At 38.9% G+C, this 20,373-nt stretch overlaps 1 long non-coding RNA gene across 1 annotated transcript; it reads right to left on the bottom strand.

Moving 5' to 3' along the window:
- Positions 1–10,817: 10,817 nt before the first annotated feature.
- LOC131483127 (uncharacterized) lies at positions 10,818–19,468 on the bottom strand. Its single transcript, XR_009247541.1, has 3 exons — positions 19,309–19,468; positions 11,213–11,471; positions 10,818–11,127 (listed from the first exon to the last, which is right to left on the bottom strand). It is a non-coding gene; the product is annotated as an uncharacterized LOC131483127 (long non-coding RNA).
- Between the last annotated feature and the right edge of the window lie 905 nt (positions 19,469–20,373).

The following is a 20,373-nucleotide window of genomic DNA, read 5'->3' as shown; positions in this document are numbered from 1 at the left end:
ATTTGCTGTTACTGCTCAGCTTAATGAGCCCTAATTAACTCCTTAGCCCACAACCTGTCTTGCAGTGTACACCTGTGTAACCAACATGCACCATTAGCATCAGCACAGTGCCAGTAGCTCTTGCACACATTTCCTGGTTAATCTGCAAGAACAACCGCTGCACTGGAGTGATTCCTATACTGAATTAAACAAGGATAGAGCTACGGTTACATTCAAGTACATGGCTTCTTGGTGAGCCTGTATCTGTGGTTTACTCTTATGAGTGAAAATGTCTGGAGACAGGTATGCACAGATTTCAGACACATTTTCCACGCCAAAAATTCCAATCGCTATGAGAGGGCCAAACACTCCACAGTTTTTCCAAAAATTACATTTTCTGTGGTTTTCATTTTAGTGGGAATTTCATAGTATCACCTTTTAGTTTCAGTTTGCATTTTCTAATCATTTGTAAAACTGAGCAATCATTCCACTACAGTTCATTTTGGCACTTTTTTTTTTACAATGTCTGTTCAAACCTATCCTATTTTCCATTTTTTCACTATTTTAAATTAAAAAATGATTGGAAATTTTTGTTGTTGCTACATATTTGCATTATAAATACACTGATCTAAGGACTACTTTAAATATTTTAATGTGTTATTTTGATAATGAATTTTCAATAGTATTAATATATGCAAGATTTAGTTTTTTTAGGGTTGGTGTTATTGTTTACTTATCCAGTAAGTCTTTGCTTATCTATGATAGCTGAGATTTTCTCTATCTTATTCTTTAAAATACATTTTATCCTTTTTTTGGATGCATTTTATCCTTAAATTCATAGTACAGAATCGAGAGAAAATGAGGCATATGCAGTAAATCATCTTCTTCTGCTACATAGAAAAGCTTGTCTGTATGAAGTCAGACAAGCTTAACTTTTTAAATGACGTTAGGGTTTGTCTGTGGTGCAGCAGGTAAAGTTGCTGCCTGTCATATCAGCATCCCCTGTGAACATTGGCTTGTGTCCTGGCTGCTCCACTTCTGATCCAACTTAAGGCTAATGAGCCAGGAAAATCAGTGCAAGATGGCCACATGTTTGGATTGCTGCATGCAACTGGGAGACCAGGAACACAGACGTGAAGCTGAAGGCTGCAGAGGAAGAAGAGAGCAGAAGAGACGGGGAAAGGCCTTTTTAAAGGAGAAGGTTAGGGGAAGGGAAAACAGCTTCAGAGCAGCTGCACCTGTGGATAATTCCGCATCTCATCTGGGTTTGGTTGCAAACAAACTCCGCCCTCCTCCAACCCCCACAGCAGGCATCAACAATCAGATTCAAATTTGCAATATTTTCATCCCTGCAGAATAACACACAAAACCACTAGCATTCCCTGTACATTACAGTGTTAGATAACCATTACATGTCCTTCAGTCTCTCTGGATCTACCTAAGCTGGACATTCCCTGTAATGGAAAAATCAGTATGTGAACACTGTAGTAGGTTTCTTTCCCTGTAGCGAATCCCCTGAGGCCCAGCTGTACTTGTGTTGAACATTACTGGGTAAAGCATTTGGGACTGTCCCCAAGGATGACAGCCATAAGGAGCTCAGTGCAACAAGTTACTGGAGAGCATCGATTGTGAACTTCTGGAGGCAATGACCAGTGACCAGAACAAAAGCCAGTTTTAATTTCAGAGAATAAATGAGCACAAGTTATGCCAGTAGGTAGCAGTAATAGTGAGCAGGTCTCATCCTCTCCCCACATCATGGAGCCGCAAGCCAATTGTATATATTGGCAATATTGATCAATTGATTTGCTATTTAGTCACCTCTCCACCTAGAGAGGAAAGCTCCAACAGCTGTATGATGATACCATGGATGTTGTCTTTGGCAAGCTTTAGATCTTTTCATCATTCTATATTCTGATCTCCTTCCACTGGACATACATCTACTCATTTCCACCAGTTAATAGTTTCCATGGAGTGCATAAATTACCTTTCATCTCTGACTGGTACCATACATGACTTTTGAGCTACTTGTGGCTTTGGGAGTTGGTGTTGATACATTTAGTTTCCCTGATATATTCCCAATATTATTCTGCTTACTGTCAGCATGCTGGAGAGATCTTAGACAATGGCAAACTAGGGCTCAAGCCTCAGACTTGATGTTCATCCCAGGAAAACCTGAGTCCCTTCTCATGGAGGAGCTCTCATGATGCTGATGGAAGATTGAAATATATCTCAGGGTCAGATAACCAAATGGTACCTGTTTGTCATTCATAAAAGGTAGATGGCATCCTTACCGTTCAGTACGGTGTTGAAAACTAGATTGCATTATATATCTAACTACAGATACATGAGCTGTATGACATTTGCCATGTCTGGAAGATTACAACTACATCTCATGCAAACATTGTTCTTATAAGAAAAGCAATGGGGTAAAGCAAAAGTTATATAACCTAATAAACAAAATTCAAATGTAAATTGCTAATAGGTACTTTTTAAAAAGCATATATTATGAAATACTTGTCTTCAACATTACAAGAAAAATAATTGTAGTTCATTCAGAGCAATTTACTGAGATATATCTGTACTGGTTCTTAATTTTTTATCAAAAGCTAAAATACCAGATACTCTCATTAAAATCTAACCTCAAATAGTAAAATATTTAACTCCCTAAAGGTTTTACAAATAATCTGTACTTTCATTTTTTGAAAAGCACCTTAAATTTCCAGTGCACAGTGTATGTTTGTGTGTGTGTGTGTAGTATTTTGTGTCATGCAAAACCATATTTCATGTAATTTGAATGCAAGCGGAGAAGGTTCATCTATGGTAGCAGATGCGTAGAACTTATGATGTAAATATGAATTAATCACAGCTCATCTTGGAAGAGAATTGGCTTTATTCACCCTTATAAGCATATTTACTTGCTCACAAATACAAACAAAACACATTTTTCTTACCTGACACTGAGGGAGAGTGAAACACACAGTAACTGTAATGGGTGCAGCAGAGGTTGATTGTATCTGCAGAAACACAGCCTCCTCTCTCTTGAAGCATCGACCATCAGCTTCGATCACTGCGGGTGTTGATCAGCCCAGTCTATTTTGTTCCTCTTTGACATCTTTTCCAATTGATACTTCTATGTTTTGAATCTTTATTAGGAATGACTGTACATATCTATGTGTATTACAATCCATGTGCAACATTCTAATACATGTATACCTGCACTTTAATTATTTGCTCTCATTTCTACTTGGGATATTGGTCAGTGTTCATTACTACAAGGGAATATCTGAGCTAACCAATTTTACAAAGCAAATAGACTTACTTTATTCTGTGGTTCTCAGGTCACACACCAAGATGAGGTCGTCTCGATGGATTTGGCCTCTGATGAAGGCATTCTTGCTGGCAAAGTCCCAGAGTGTTTAGGGCATCTCCTGGCAAAACAGAAAGCAAGTGTGTTGAAGTTAGTCTCTTAAGTGCCATTAGCACTTAATAAAGAGCGCTCCATCTTTATTAATTTCCAATCAATTTCCAAAAGCCCCATTTCCTAATGTCAGCACTTCGTTATGTTCCCATCTTCCTTACATCCTCAACATAAAAATGTTGGGACCTACGTTCCTGAGTCCATGGAACCAAATATTCAAACCACAGCCTGCAAAGTGCACACTGCTAGATTTTCATGTAACATTGCCTTTCTTAAGCATAGAGTTTTATACATATATATATCTTTGAAAAGTGGGATCCAACCATTGACATTTCTGGTTGTAAAGGGTTGTACATCTGTAATTTTAATACAAATCTATAAATTATCTTAGAAAAAAAACTTTCTCAGGCACACATTCATCCACAATATGAGAATTTTTATTTCCCTGAAATCTTGACATTGGCAGACACAATGTAGCTCATTCATGATACTGCTAGTAAGATGACTTAATTATACATATTTTGTAATTTTTATTCAGTTTATTCATTCTTAGCATTAATGCACTCATATATATATAGTTGTTGTTTTGAGTTTTTAATAAAACCTCATTCATTTTTCCTGGAGTTTTTACATATTGACAAGCCCAGTCTAGAGGTGGCATATGGTCTAGAATTTAAGATTCTGGTTAGGATGCTCACAACCCCTACCATAGTACCTGTTTTCAATTCCCTAATCCAGCTCCTGAATTCAACTTCCTAATGATTACAGACCTGGGGAGGCGAAGGTGGCAACTCAAGTAAGTGGGTTCATTACAGCTGCATTGGAGACCTGTCACTGATGTCTGTCAGCAGCCTGCAACCCTCAGGATGTGTGGGCATGTGGGAAGCCATCCAACAAATAAGAGCTCACTCTCGTCTCTCTCTTTTCTTGTGAAATAAACAAGCAAGCAATCATAAAAATAAATAAATGTGTATGTAACAGGTGTGTGTATATACTTACTTTTTTTCTTTAAAAATTATTTATCTTTATTAGAAAGTCAGATATACAGAGAGGAGGAGAGACAGAGAGGAAGATCTTCCCTCTCTTGATTCACTCCACAAGTGACCGCAACAGACGGAACTGAGCCGATAGATGGACTTGGGAGGGACACAGCCATTCAGACCATTGCACCTCTATTCTTCTAGTATCTATTATTTGTCTGTCTATCTATCTATCTATCATATTAAAATGAATCCATTTCATTATTAGCATGGTAGGAATTAGCCCAAATAGGTCTTCACCAAAATACAGGTGCGGGGGGGCGGGTGGCGGGGGGCAATAGTTGTCAGAGATGCCTTGTTTTTGTACATTAGGAAACACAACTTTGCTGATGCTGTAAGAGAAAAAAATACAAAACTAGCTTATTCTTTCTGTCCAGTGTTCATGATAAATGGTCTAGGGAGAAAGCAGCAGATATACTCTTCACTGATGCCTTCTCTGAGAAATAAAAAAGGAAAATTAAGAAAATTATAACTTGAACCTTTAAATGGGAAAGAATAGAGTACATTAATTTCAGTGAATTTTATGAGTGATCAGAAACAAAATGTAATTTATCCTCTCACCTGGCTTTTCATACCAATAACCTTGCATTTCAAAGGCAAGAAAGTCTACGTATATTAAAATATTCAGAAAGTACTAAAATTATAAAATGCGTTTGGTTGTTTATAGCTGTTATTGCTTCTTCCACACAATAATCTACTTGTGGAAAGGTATTTTGTACCCACAGAGGCATTGCCTTTGGGACCAAGAGAAGAGATGAACTTCACATAGCATTCTAAATGAATTTCATAAACACAAATCCTGGGGGCAGAAAGGATCCAAAACAATGCTTAATCTACAAATCAGTTTTGATGCTCTAATAAACTCACAATTCTCATGAAAACAATAGTGGCCTAACAGCTCTTTTGCTAGAATAATTCTGCACAAAAAGCCTTTGAAATAGAACACAATGAAAAACAGAATTGTACTAAAAGTAAATTCAATTAAATTTAGCAAACATCTTTTGCACAAACACCTATTACTAAATCCTGTTCCAGTGACTGCCTTTGGTTTGGAACTTAGCAGATGAATCAGACATGCAACAATTAAATAAAAATTAATGTTACAAAGAGACAATAGAATATACAATGTGTTATGTAGTGTAAATCAATTTACACATGGAACATTGCTGAGATATTTACCCCCACATTATATGATGTTTTACAATGTTAAAATACGTTTGTTGGTATTATATGGCTAGAATAATATTTTTCTTGGCTTAGCAGTTGATAAAAAGCACAGAATGTATTGGTAGCTCTTGGAAATCATTTCCCACTTCCAAAAGACTGTCATGGATGTACTTCACCTCAAAGAGCACACCTGCCTTGGGGAGTGAGGGCATCAAGTTTCCTCAGGTACATCACACTGTGTAACTCTGTGCTTTCTGAGTGATTAACCCCCCCGTCTGATCTACAGGATTGCTTGCATTTATTGTAAATTCTATCTTTTTGACTCTCCTGCAATCCTAGTCATAACCAACGTTACAATGACATCACATAATAAATTACCAAATCACATATTGTTTTGTAAATAAGCTGAATAGAAATTAATTCACAAGTTTTACATTCAAATTGTGGATAAGTAAAATCCTATAATAAATTTGTCATATTTTAAATTTTCTATTCAAATTCCTAGCAACAGTAGAAGGAAGTGAATATTGGCAATTATCAGTTGCTATAAACATAGGAATAAAATGCTTAGGCATCTTGTGTTACTACAGTGGCTGAAAAAATGCAGTGTGATTTTCTAGCATCTCTCTCTCTCTCTCTCTCTCTTTTTTTTTTTTTTTGCTTTCTATGTATCCAGAATATAAGACTATTATAAAACAACATATCCAAGACCTAATTAATTGTTTCACCAGAACAGTTGACGATTTGCGATGTTTCACTGTAAGATGTGAGCATGGCCCAGGTCCCAGAGTATGAGTGATTCCTCTTCAACCAATAGTGAAGGGAATGAGGAGAAACATCAATGCAGTGCTTGTGACAGCAGCTAGGCAAAGTGTCATGTTTATGGCAAGTCTTGAGAGCAATTCATGCAAATTGCAAGCAGGTTGTCATCTCTGAGTCTTGTATGCTTTGGGCAAAGAGTTTATAACAATGGTACTGGCAGGTTGCAAAAACAAAACAAAAACAAAGAAGGCTGTAACAGGAGATGCTGGAGACTGGAAAGAATAAAAGCATACAGAATTTGACAAATGCAACTTACTAAAAATCATTTCAGGCTTCCAAAACACAAGGAAAATAGAGACAAAGAATCAAAACAGCTGAGATGATACAAGGTAATAATCAAAATCAGAAAAGAGCAAATGTTTAGCACCCAAGTGAAGACATCACTCGGGACTGGGTACTCCCACACTAGATTGCCATTTCTGAGCTCTGGCTCTGCTTCCAATTGTGTTTCTTGCTAATGAGAACCCTGGGAGGCAGATTTTTCCCCAAGCACCTGGGTTCCTATCACCCACATGGGAAAACTCGTTGGGTTCCAGATACTGAGTGCTGGCCTGGCATTGCAGCTGTGGTAGGCATTTGTGGTAAGTGTACAAACTGTGGAAGATCTCTCTCTCTCTCTCTCTCTCTCTCTCTCTCTCTCTCTCTCTCTCTCAGATCACCTCGGGAGATCTCTTGGGATCACCTTGGGATCTCTGCCTGCCTAGCCCACATGGGAGGTTGTGGGCATATGGTACACCGTGCCCTTGGCTGACAGACCCCAACATGGCCTGTTCACTGGGCATGCAACAAGAACTATGGGCTGCACCCCATTCTCTCTTCCCTACTCTGCTAGAACTTCTTTTATAAACAACTCTAAGAAGTCAAATGTTACATTCATGCTGCTTTTCGACAGATAACAATTCTGCCCTGAGATACAATTTCCTGTGTTTTCTGAGCTTCCTGACCTTTAACTTCATTGGAGGGTCCAGAGAGATAGACTATCTGTTAGTGGGTCACAATGTTGTTGTAGGGTGAAGTACTGTCAGGGTCACGCTTCTGCCTGCCCCCTTCTCCTACATTAGATTGTGGCTTCTCTAAAATAAATAGACATCCTTTATCACCAGATTGTCTCCAGTGTTTCTGTTGCAGAAAAGCACTGTCGCTTCACCCCGGGGTGGTCTCAGGGCTTGCTGGACAGAAGACCCCGAAACTCATACTCTTCCGTGCGCACTCGTGTGCGTTCTCTCTCCTTTCACTTATCTTTCACTGTCTCTCTTTCAAATGAAAATGATTTTTTTTTTAAGAAGAGGGGAAGGTGTTTGGAATACTGGTTAGGATGGCCACTTGAGATGCTTACGTCCCATGAGAAGTACTTAGGTTTGTGTTGCTGCTCTCTCTATTCCAGCTTCAATGCTAATATGCACCTGCAAGAGAGCAGATGATGGCTCGGTTAGCTGGGTAGACACAACCCATATGAGAGACCCAGGTCTCTCTTAGCTTCATTAGATCTGTTCTAGCCTTGATCAGTATGGGAGACTGGAGAGTGAATCAATAGCTTCAATGAACTAGATCTTTCTGGTTTGAACTCTGTCATACACATACTTGGCTTCCCTCTCTCTCTTTCAAATAAATGAAATAAGCAAAAATTACCATTTCAAAATTATAAACAATGAGCCCAGTGTAATAGCCTAGGGGCTAATTACATGCCTTGCATCTGTCAGGGCACTGTTTGTATTCTGACTGCTTTACTTCCCATTCAGCTCCCTGCTTGTGGCCTGGGAAAGCAGTCGAGGACAGCTCAAAGCCTTGGGAGCCAGCACCCACCTGGGAGAGCTAGAAGAAGCTCCTGGCTCCTGGATTCAGATCAGCTCAGCTCTGACAATTGCAGTCACTTGGAGAGTGAACCAGTAGATGGATCTTTCTCTCTGTATCTCTTACTCTCTGTATATCTGCCTTTCTAATAAAAATAAATCTTAAAAAATTACAAACAACGTTTACCAATTGAAGAAATGACTAGCATGTAGAACTGTATTATTGTTAAAGAGCGAAGGAAGGTACAATGTCCCTGTATCTTTGAAATGTTGCGGGTACGAGTGAGATCACACCAGACATGTCTGAGGTTTATTAAGGAGTTTTTATTAACCAAGCTTGGTGATAATAGAACAGACTAGAAATAGCAAATTACAAGTCCACATGGCAATCCAACCAATCATAATCCAAAAGGGAACAAATGGTCATTATCCTTAAGTCCATCCGTTAAGCTGAAGACCTATGTCCCAGCTTCCCCAACAATGTAAGTTATCCCAAGAGACATGCAATGTGTAACCTGGACACACTTACCTGGACATTCACCTTTCCCTGACTTCTCTGCCCACATTCCACTACTGCTAGGCCTCATCTCTCCTGGAACTCCTGATAGTACACAAACCAGAGACAACATTATTATATCCATCATCCAATCTGAACAGTACACAGGGACCATGCTTGGGAGATACCTGTCCTGGGTCAGCCAAGAGTCAAGGTGCCAGAGTAACAGAAATACCTGACCAGAAAAAGAGAGCCCCCTATTCACTGGCCTTTTAAAGGGGTTTGTGAGGGGAGTGGTTATACAATAATGCAATACTGTCCCCTCTTAGTTGATAGGTGAGTCACAGGTGGGCAGAAGCGAATACCTAAGTGTTATGGGCTAAGGAGTTGATCAGTGCTCATTGGGATGGCAGGAACAGGAAAACTGGGCTTGTAGCTAAACACACCTAGACTAATTGGACTTATCTGCATCCAATGTCCTGGCTAAATTAGGACGCGGGGGGAGTGGTTGAGGATGGAATTCCATTGCTGTTAGGACCACCTTCAGGACAGAGGGTAGGGGACACAGCCACATTTCATTTGCCCACTGTCAATGGGTGCTGGCTATCACTGGCTGCAACCCATAACAGAAACTGATAATTAAAATCTTCAATTCTAAATAAGCTAATAGAATTAATCAGTATGTGCACAATACATGATAAGTCTCGACTGATCTCTCCTTAAGCTACCTGCTGAAGATGGATATGTCACTGTAGTTCACTGTATTTTTTCCAGAGCATCCTTGTTTGTTTTGAGTTTTTGTTCCAGATATTGAGATAGTGAATGGTGGAAAGCATCATTTCCCAGAAAGTCAAAAAAACAGTTCCCTGCGGAGTGCAAAATGGAAATTCTGTGGAGTAGTGGACTGAGTGGTGAGCTTCCTGAGACAGAAAACATTATTATGTTCTGCTATGTTGTGTTTGTCTTCTCTTCTCACGAGTGCTGTAAACTTCTGGAATCATGAGATAGTCTGTTAAGGCTGTTTTGTTCTGTTATATCTTAGAAGACTCCCAGAGAAAAGATATGTACAGATATAATTTGGGCACAAACTTTGTGACCAAAACTTCCTCAGCATGTGTCAAACACAGCTGGCGGCAGGGAGAGGGAGGTAGTTGAACTGAGATTGGAGCAAAGCAGCAGCTTCCTTTGACAAACAGTGGGAGGTCTGGGGATTGAACAGTGGACCGCTGCTTCTCTCCTGTTCCCCACCTGCATGATTGGCAGGATAGGGCCAGTCAGTGCGGTGCAATTTCCAGTACACTGTATTTCATTGGGATGATGAATGCTACAGATTAGTTAATTAAAGCTCCTTTGTCATTTTGTACTATGAAGATCATCAAATGGCTATATTCCTTCTTCAGGCTGTTGGTATTTTTAGAGCACATTTAAGAAAAGAGACAATTTATTATATCACAGTTCCTAAATATGCTACCACGATTTCAACCAAGAAATGAAGATGACTGTACTATCATCTTTCCTTAATTCACACTCCAGGAACAGGCAAATTCAGTCTTTGAAGCAGCAAATATATAAAAGTTCTTTCATCAAAGCTGGTAAGTCTTTTGTCTGTTAGGTTCCAGCTCCTGTAGGCTTTCAGGAGTAACTGCGCAGTATTATTAGAAATTGTAATAAGCATCATAGGCAGCCGCGTTGGTTAGTGATGGTGGCAAGCCCTATTATGCTTCTGAGTTTTCTCTTGCCCGTAACTGTTGTTAATCCTCATCCACTAGCTCATGTTTCCTAAAGATCAGAGACAGCACCAGACAAGCATTCTGTTTCGTGGCCTCCTAACAGACCACAGCACCTATGCAAATCTCCACAACGTAAAGATTCGATACACACACATGGGCACGCAACCCATTCCTTCCCCCACCCAGACATTAACGGGGTCTCATACGGATAGATTTATTTATCGGCTCCTTTTGATTATTTTACGGATTTGATGGTGCATGCTATTTTCATTTATTTATATATTCATACAATAAGTATGTATTGAGCAATCACTAGTAGACTTGCTCTGGATATAGTTTTAAATAAATAGAATCCCTGTCTTCATGAATATACCTTCCTCTATCGAAAGAAAATCCCCGAGGCGGTCACAGCACACGGGCTGGATTCTGTGACATGCCTAATTGAACTGGGGACAGCAGCTCAACCAAGAGATTTCACATCATGTTCTAGATGGTAACCTGTCCCGACCTGCTGTGTACAGATGTCCTGGAATTTCCAGAACTTCCTTCAGAAGAATTGCTCCAGCGATACAGATTTTCCTCTCTCGTATATTCCTTTCCTTGGTTTCAGCATCTCCAATCTATTTCCATGAAGTTCTCATTCTCCTTGGATTTGTTGTGTTTTTCTTTTCTTCATCATCCCTCCCTAGGAGAGAGGGAATTTTGAATTAGAAGAATGTGCTCTGACAAATGGAATGAAGCTGTCTCCACTCCTCCACTTGGACACAGACCTTTGTAGCAGCGATGACTGAAACTATTCCACAAGGACTTTTCCCTTCTCATGAGGGGTTCTTTCTTGCATACACATAATGAGAGAAAAAAACCTCCTGAATTTCCTTTAGATACACTCCAGCAGAGTGCCAGGGGCCTTCTGGAACACTGCAGTCTCTGGGAATTCCTCATATTCTTTATGCCACAGTTTGCTTCTCTCACAAGGAAGCACGTCTCAGATGCAGCTCTGTGGAAGGGATTGTGCCCGAGCTGAGTTGTCTGGGAGGTACAAGGTAAGCCTTTGTTTTCAACTTGTTCCAAATTTGCTTCTGATGACAATAAGAATAGGGACTTATAAGCTCTTTGTTACATGTCGGACATGAAATAAGCAGTGCAAATACAAATACTATAATCTACTAGGTAGCTGTCACATCATTCCACTCCAGACTGGGTAGACTTGGAATAATGAGCATGGCATTGGGAAAATGTAAGTCAACCACAGTGATGGCGTGCAAGGTCATGGGTGTAAAACATGTCTTAAAAGGTGTAACACAACAAAAGAATAAGCATGTGGATTTTGCTTCTGAGAGAAATAGTACAGATATAATAGATACGAAATGGATAATGATACAGAATAGCAGATGTGTTGACAAAAAGAGGTGGACTATCAGATCATTTAGTTTAATTTTTTTTTTAAAGTGTCTTTTAGTGGCCAGTGCTATGATATTGTACGCTAAGCTTCTGCCTGTAACACATCCCCTATTAGTTCAAGTCCTGGCTGCTTCACTTTTTTTTTCTTTTTAAATTTATTTATTTTTACTGGAAAGGCAGATTTAAAGAGAGAAGAAGACAGGGAAAAACATCTTCCATCTGCTGGTTTGCTCCCCAAGTGGCCTTGAGGGCAGGAGTTGTGCCCATCCAAAGCCAGGAGCCAGGAGCATCCTCTGGGTCACCCACGCGGGTGCAGGGTCCCAAGGCTTTGGGCCGTCCTCTACTGCTGCTTTCCCAGGCCACAAGCAGGGAGCTGGATGGGAGGTGGGGCTGCCAGGATGTAAGCTGGTGCCCATTTGGGATCCTGGCACTTGCAGGGTGAAGATTTTAGCCACTGAGCCATTGGGCTAGGCCCATTGCTCCAGTTCCACTGCTTTCCTAGCTCATGGCTTGGAGTGGAGGAATGAGCAGTGAAGGAATGGCTCAAAACCTTGGGCCCCTACACCCATGATTCAGATTGGCTCAACTCCAGCCACTGCGCCCACTTGGGAGTGAATCTGTGGATGGAAGATCTCACTCCGTTTCTCCACCTCTCCGTCATTCTTTCAAGCAATTATTTTAATCTTAAAAAATCTCTTAAAATTGGAAATGTATTACATTTATGGATTATCTTATCATTGAAGTTGCTTATCAGTTCTGTTTACAAATAGGAGGGATATTAATAACGCTATATAAACATGCACTTACATGAAGAGATAAATATATACATGCAAACATACATACGTACGTACATGTTTTGAGCAGAATATGAGATTTGAAGAATTATCAATTTGAAGCTTGCTGTTTCACAGATTTATAAATAAGCTTTTACATAAACTGTGAAAGCAAAGTGACATAGCAGAGAGCCCATGACTTTATCTAGTGGTTTCTCTGTCGCATGATGCCTCTGCCCCTTGCCTTCTGTTAAGGACATGCCCAAGGAGTGGAGCGCATTCAGCGCAAGCCAGAAGTAGACCTGTCTGATTTTTCAGATTCTCATCGTGTCAAAAATGTCTGGAGTGTTAGAGAGAAAAGCAAAGAAACTTTCCATTCTGTAGCTGTGATGAAGCCATAGTTCTTCAAATTGTCATATGTAAATCATGTTCTATTCCATAAAGCAAAACTTAATGTGCTGTCATACTCAACATTTGGGTGGGGAGTGATGCTCTGTCTGAAGCTTTCAGCTTAGATAGCTTTTGAGAAATTAGTGTCACCAGGGAGCATTTTATTGACAATTTAATGATTGACTTTTGTTCAGATACTCTTCTAAGGGCAGGAACTTTAAGGTCATTGCAATGTTACTAATATTAAAGATATCTTGATTATTCTGAAAAGTGAATTATTCAAGCCTGAATCTGTATGGAAATATATCTCCTTGTGAAATCATTTTGATTTTGAAGCATGCTGGTATTTTGTCAGATTTGCTCTGAGATCAACAGCTCTGCATATAGAAATTATGGTGCAAACTAGGGGTTTAATAACAAAGATTCCCAGAGATCCCACTCACTGTTCTATGCAAGGCACTTACTACAATCTATTTTCTGCTTCAGTTGTATTAATATTAATAGACCCTTCCTATGTCATTCATTATATCTAGTTTATCACAGTAAGTAAAATAATAACATGAAATGTAAAGCAATGCCACAATTTTATGTGTTTAGGAAATTGAACTATTAATGTAATGTTTTCTCTGAATACATTTGTGGTTGCTTTTAACATCCAAAATTTTCCATTTTATTTTCGTGCTTTTTTCTCTCTTGAAGCATATCGTGGATGCTAGCTACCACAACAGTAACGGCATGGAGGGTGGAGATGAAGAAATGAACACTACTGATGAAAAGCGTACAACAGTGGAGGATTTAAAGCTAAGAATCCAAACTTGTAAAAGAGACTCACAGGAGGATCAAGGCCCCTTTTATTTGCTTTTCCTTTTCTTGTTCTCTTCCTCAGCTTTGTGCCTGGGCCGCATTTCAGGAGAGCAGTGCTGGGGTCTGCGGAGCTCTATGACCTTGGCTCCAGCCACAGGAGTCGGGGGAGGAAGTTGTGCTGAGCGGGAAGGAGAGAAAGGAGCCGTGGAGGTGACCATCCTCACCCCAAGCCCAGCCTCAAGCTTGCAGCCTGACTTCCGAAGTTGGCACTTTAAGAAAATGGGATGATGAATCTAGTTTATCTCTGACTAAATTCATGATTGCTGTATCATATCATTTTTTTTTTGTAGAGTAGATACAAACCAGCATCAGAAATGCTGGCAGACAGTGTGCCTCCGGTCTGGAGCACATCCATCCCTCTCAGTTCCTTGCGGGGCACACATGGCGTTACAAGGCATCCTGATAAGCTACACACACCAGAACTCCAAGGCGTGAAGACACGATTCAGAAAGCATAAGTGAAATTTAAACACTATTTACAGAGTTTGAAATAGGAGTTAGGGGTTTATACTAATTCTCTGCTGCAAAACATATCATCTTTCAAAACTGCTATTTAAAAAAGTATATTTTAAGTAACTGCCTTGCCTTTGTTGATATTTTTAATTATCTGATGCAACGTTTTAATTTTTCTTACTTATTGTTCTTCATCACAGCTTCAGTTATGTGAAAACATTGTGAGTGGGTATTTTGAACTCTTTTTTTTCACAACTATGCCGAATGGTAGCTATCCAAAGCAGTTTCTGTTTTTTGCATATTTTTATCCAATGGGTGGCCCATAATTTCATTTTTATTTTCAAACCTCTAAGTTTCTTGCTTAACATTTGATTAAACGGCAGGAAACTGAAAAAAGAAGCTAGTGCTTTGTAAGTACTAGTGGTGCATACTGGTGCTCTTCATTATAAGGCTTGTTTTCGTTATTTTCTGGTCTACTCTTCAGTGAAATCTGATCACACCCTTACAGTGTTAAGCCTATAATGTTCATACACAGAGAGGCATTGCCTAGGGCGTACCCACAAATCACCACGGAAAAACAAGGGTGTCAATTTCTTCCCATCAATCCCTGAATCTATGTAGCTGTTAACAAACGGAATCACATTTGTGAAGTTAAGCAAAGTATTGAAATGTTCTTGCTCTGTTTGTCTTTCTCTGCATGTGTACCGGTCTCCCTGTCTCTTTGCCATTCAGATTTAAAGCAAATACTATAAAGTCAGAATTGAAAAAATCCTTGGGCCCAGCGGCGTGGCCTAACGGCTAAAGTCCTCGCCTTGAAAGCCCAGGGATCCCATATGGGCGCCGATTCTAATCCCGGCAGCTCCACTTCCCATCCAGCTCCCTGCTTGTGGCCTGGGAAAGCAGTAGAGGACGGCCCAATGCATTGGGACCCTGCACCCGTGTGGGAGACCCGGAAGAGGTTCCTGGTTCCCGGCTTCGGATCGGCGCACACCGGCCCGTTGCGGCTCACTTGGGGAGTGAATCATCGGAAAGATCTTCCTCTCTGTCTCTCCTCCTCTGTGTATATCTGGCTGTAATAAAAAATGAATAAATCTTTAAAAAAAAAAAAGAAAAAAAAAGAAAAAATCCTTGTGTCCAAACATTGAAAACTCATCTAGGATTCAACATGTAAAAATTATCTATTTTAGGGCTCGGCAGTGTGGCCTAGTGGCTAAGATCCTCTCCTTGATCCCATATGGCCTCTGGTTCTAATCCCGGCAACTCCACTTCCTCTCTGTCTCTCCTCCTCTCAGTATATCTGACTTTGTAATAAAAATAAAATAAATGTTTAAAAAAAAATTATCTATTTTAAAAAATAGATAATTTAATCTTCATCAACATTAAAATGTAGGAAATGAGAAGACACACTAAAGACAGGTAATAAATTAATAGAAGTAAAAATAATTCTTATATGTCTGTAAGAAGCATTAAAAATCCAATGCAAAAAGCCATGTTATACAAGGAGATCCATGAATTGTGACTTATATGTTGCAGTACCAAGCTATTAAGAATTGAAAATTCAAATCAGAGTTCAATACCACTTCATATACATTATAATGACTAGAATTTCAGCTTAAGTGCTGCCGAGCAGTGGGCCAGTTGGAGGCTTGCCATCCTGCTGGTGGAAATGTAAAACAATGCAGTTGGGCAGGTTCCTGGAAAGCTCACACTGCAAACTTTAAAAATTCAGCTTCTAGTTATGTATGATAAGATAAATGAACAGATCCAGAGTATCTTTATGAAAGTTTTTACAATAAATAGAAGCTAAGCAACTGATCATGAGCTGGTGAACAACTGGTTGTAGATCCATTCAACAGAATCTAAATGAGCCATGGACAGGAACCAACCACTGACAAATACAACGTACAGAGAGATTGCAAAATTATCTTGAAGAATCCAAAGTGAAAATACCATGTGTGAATTTGTTCAAAGAAAATTCTACAAAGCAAAACTGAGGCTATAGTAAAAAAAAATACAGATGAGTGTTGGTTTTCTAGAATAGTGGTGGAAGGGAGAATAAATGAGACATAGTATACAGAGAGTTCAGGGAGGTGCAGCAATGTGTCCAATCCTAACTTTAAAATGGGGACAAATGTTTGGAGCAGTGGTCAAGATGCTGTTGGGACACTCACCATATATGAATGTTTGGTTTGAGTTTTGGATTCTTCATTTTGAATTCCAGTTTCTGAAAATGGGCACTCTGGGAAGCATCAGGTAACACCGTAACTGTCCATGTTACTAAAACTCACATAGGGAACTGAGAGTAAGTTTCTGGCTCATTGCTTTGGCCTACTTGAGCCCTGGTTGCTTTGAACATTTGGGGAGTGAACCACTGAACCATTTATTTGTCTTTCTGGTTCTATGTCATTCAGAAAGGAATGAAAATAAATGCAAAAATGTTTAAATAGTTCTGAAAAACGCAAAAAACACGGTCAAATATTTCCTAAATAATTTCATTTTAATCCTAAAATACTCTTTGCCATGCAATTAAAAAAATCTAGATGGGTTCACTTTTCTGTCTTTAAAACAGAAATGGCTAAATGGGGGCCCATCAAAATAACTTAGTGAAAAAATCCTAGCCTTGCACAAGCCAGGATCCCACAGGGATGCTTGTTCATGTTCCAGCTGCCTCAATTCCCATCCAGTTCCTTGTTTACAGCCTGGGAAAGCAGTTGAGGATGGCTCAAATCCTTGAGACCCTGTACCCGTGTAGGAAAACTGGAAGAAGGCCCTGCCTCCTGGCTTTGGATGGGCACAGCTCTGGGCATTGCAATCACTTGGGGAGTGAACCAGCAGAGGGAAGATCTTTCTCTCTATCTGCTCTCTGTAAATCCGACTTGCCAATAAAAATAAATAAATTTTTTTTTTAAATGGTAAATGGAATGGAACTTAACTGGCAGAAACAAATATTCAAAGACACAGAAAATCGTGTCCTGTATAAACTAGGAAGAGGAATACAACAGTTGAAAGAAAAAAAGGAAGAAAGGAAGGAAAGAAGGAGGAAAAAGGAAGGAAGGAAGGATGGAAGGAAGGAAGGAAGGAAGGAAGGAAGGAAGGAAGGAAGGAAGGAAGGAAAACATCCTGTACATTAAACCACGGAGACAGATGGAGGACTTCAGTGGAAAAGGGAATACGAGATTGAAAGTTTCCTTTCCCTACTTGTTCCTTCTCTTTTCTCCAGAACCCCTTATTTTCTCTTCTCTCTGTCTTCCTTTCTATTGCTGTAATGTTTCTTTTCCAACTTCTCTCATTTTCTTTCACTTTGTCTCCATTTTACTGCTTGTTCACTCACTTTACACTGCTCTGAATATTTGCATTGCTCCCCATTTATCACCTCTTCCTTTTCATCACTATTATCCTGAGCCCTATTTTTGTTTTCTTTTTCACTATAAGTCAAAATCTATTTTCTGTTCTCATGATCTTAATCATATGCTTTTAAAACTGTGTATGTGCCTTATCATATATGATTTGGCACAAAATACTATCAACTGAGTTGCTTACTAAACAGAAATTACATTCCCCCGATCTGGGAGTTCCAAGGTGAAACCACTGACAAACCAGGCTCCTGCTGAGAGCTGCTCTGTACACACTGGTGCACCTCCTCCCGAGTCCTCGCACTGTGGAAGGACACACGTGCTTCTTCAAGCTGCTTCTGTAAGAACAGTAATCCTCCTTGGCTTTCATGACCTAACGTTTTAAGAACCCGCAACTGCTAATTCTATCACATTTGGGGTTATAATTTCAACACTTCAACAATTTTGAATTCAGGAAGGAAGCAATAACTGAGGGCATAACAATGTATTTTTTAAATACTACACTATTATTTCCTGCATTCTATGATAAATACAGGTTTACAGCTTTCAAAGCAAAAATAATTTGGAAGGCATAATTTGAAAACTGAGGAATGACATAATATTCTTTTTTTGTCTGTTAAAATCAACATCATAAATATCATGGTGTATGAAATTATCTTACACATGGAGATAATGATGTCTGGAAGAGATCGTTTTTTTAAAAAGATAGTTCAGCTACAATTTAAACCTAAGTGATTTCACTCTTAAGAACAATTCTCATTTACTACAGTTCAGTGTTGGTATTATTGCTGTGTTTTGCCACTATTCATATGAGACCATGCCTAACTAGCTTACGACCTTGATAGTAGATCCCCATTTGATTAGCAGAAGAAGCAACAGTGCTTCCGGTTGATTTTGTAATGAAAATGCACTCTTCTTGCAGAATTTTTCTAAGTAATAGAAGTCACAGTTTGAAATATTAGCTGTCAGAATTACTCTTCAGTAGAGAAATGGTTTGATTATTTTGCCTGCAGTGTTAAAGACTCAAGATAACATAGTATGTGTGTAATTTCAGCACTCTCAGATTAATAATTTAAGCTATTTTTGTAGACCTCTGGACACAAATACAACACTTTTGTTATCTGGGTGTTTTGAAGCTCTACACAGATTTTAGTAAGTTATTTTTGCAATGTATGTGAAGAATATCCGTGTTTTGACAGAGAATACAGTGAATCTGGAGATTGCTCTCGGCAGAATAGAGATTTTAATGATATCAATTCTTCCAATATGCAAACTTGTGTTATCTTCCCATTTACTTGTGTCTTCCTCTCTTTCCTTAAGCCCATTATTCACCATTACTAGGTCCATTTATGTTCTTGGAAAGGGACAAACCACTTAAGCATGAGGAAAACAGACAGGTGAGAGTTTCAAGCGGTTGTTTGCCCCTGGATGCCACATGTAGCTCTGCTTTTTTTTATACCACATTTCTCAAATTTCACATTATAAATTTGATCCCAATATGTAATTATTGCCTCATTATTGTGATTCATCAGACTCTCATCTTTATTAATGTGTTCTAATCTTTTTCTCCCTGTTCCATCACAAATTATTTTATAATAGCAATATATCTTACATCTAAGACATAGATTATCACCTTTAACATTTTTATTTTCATTCTTCTGAGCAATTGTAGAATAAGATGACATGATCTGGCTTGCAACTAGTTGAGTAACACTATTTGACTTGATGACTTTATGAAGTATTTTAATCGGTATGTAGACAGTGGCTGAAGTTTACAACTACAAGAAGTCTTAATTTCATGTTTATCATCAATCCTTTAAATAATCTTAACAGTCCTAGCAAGTGCAAGTAGTGCCTGATTGGAGTCAGAAACCAGTTCCCAATTCATTAAAAGTATAAACTGTCTTTATGGATGACATCAGTTATAACAAGACTTATGCACTAAATTGTACTGATTTAGGCATGAAATGTTTGCTTCTACTCACATCAGATTATTTTTAGGATATAAAAGGCATTTTAGCCAAACCTGTTGAAAGAATTTAGTCATGCAGTAAATGTTCATATATTACTATTATGTGTGGTAAAAGCACAGATATTATTTTCTGAATTTTGAAAAACATGATAGAAAAAACCCACTACTTTTCACCTCATCGAAAGAAGTCAGAGCTGCCTGAGTTTGTAATGTAGAGTTGGTGATCTGTTGACATTTCAAATATGATGTGGTGGAGAGCATTATGTCAGAAACCAATGTAAGTTTGTCATCTTATATCTCTTACAATGAATTTTATGTTGGAGACATGCACCGTATTTTTGGAAAAGCAAACTTTTGTCATTTATTACATTCTTTAATAATTTATCCCCAAAGATCTGGCAAAAATCATTGAACCAGAACTGGCATCTAGCTTGTAAGTTTTTCAGGGCTCACTGAGAAAACGAGCAAATAGACCCAATTCATCAGAGACCACACTGTTAGAGTTATCAATTATCCCAAAGTTTCATTTCAACATATTTTCTAGAATCAGCCAAATCTTCCCTTATATAAGTTAAGAAAAAAAATCTCTTCAGAATGTATTAATTTATCCCATAAACCTGTCAGTTTCATGTTGATTCAGAAGTGGAGGAGAAAAATTAAAATCACTATTACTTTCCTTAAGACTTTCCATAGAAAAGATGCATGCAATTATTGATAAAATGTTTG

This window comes from Ochotona princeps, chromosome 23 (genome assembly GCF_030435755.1).
Source record: "Ochotona princeps isolate mOchPri1 chromosome 23, mOchPri1.hap1, whole genome shotgun sequence".
Lineage (NCBI taxonomy): Eukaryota > Metazoa > Chordata > Mammalia > Lagomorpha > Ochotonidae > Ochotona > Ochotona princeps.
Note: the sequence above shows the minus strand (reverse complement) of the source record. Positions and strands in the feature narration are given on the sequence as shown.